This window comes from Gordionus sp. m RMFG-2023, chromosome 5 (genome assembly GCF_954871325.1).
Source record: "Gordionus sp. m RMFG-2023 chromosome 5, tfGorSpeb1-WG-v2, whole genome shotgun sequence".
Taxonomy (NCBI): Eukaryota; Metazoa; Nematomorpha; class Gordioida; order Chordodea; family Parachordodidae; genus Gordionus; species Gordionus sp. m RMFG-2023.
Window position 1 is genome coordinate 23118968 of NC_088779.1, and position 842 is coordinate 23119809.

An 842-nucleotide genomic window follows, 5' to 3' on the forward strand; every position below is an offset into this window, starting at 1 on the left:
TATTTTGGTAATATTCAATGTTCTCTCCATTTCTTAATAGTCATATATATTTTATCCCCTTGTAAAAATCCCTACTTAATATATATATATATATTATTAATTTCCCCCTTAATTTAGTTTCGCATATCTATAACATCTCGAAATTGATAACCCATATATATATATATATAAATTTATAAGTTAAACATTAATTTGAAAATATTTATTTGTTAAAAAAAATAATTACCTTATGTTGTATCCATCTAACCTATATCCATATGTAAAAAATTTGTTCTTATCACTAATTTTATCGTATCCCGCATCACCCCATTTGTTATACTGGGCACCCGTATACCACTAATGTTAAGACATCTTTTCCAATATTCTTCTTCATTGTAAAAATCAATATCAAAATCATAATCATATAAAAATAATCAATCATGGCCAAATGTCAGTTTACAAATAATAACATATGAAAAGCAAGGAATTAATATTTATTCATAAAAAACCCCATAAATACCCAATCATAAATTGATTGACACTCCTTATAATATATTATTTTATTATATTATTTAATTTTCATTTTCAACAGCTTCAACAATTATAAAATAATTTAATTTAATAAATTATTTTGAATATTGTAATATATATTATTTTATTTTAAGCAATTTTAACATATCCAATGATATCATTGAACATATTTAGACCTTATTGACATTTTGTTCTTGTATAAACTTTTAGAGTTTATATTTTTAAACAATGGTATCAATAAGGTGTCATCATTTTTATTTAATATTAGCACTACTTAAAATCTGGTTAACTTTTTAATTTTCATCCAAAAATTATTTATTTAAAAAAAAGTA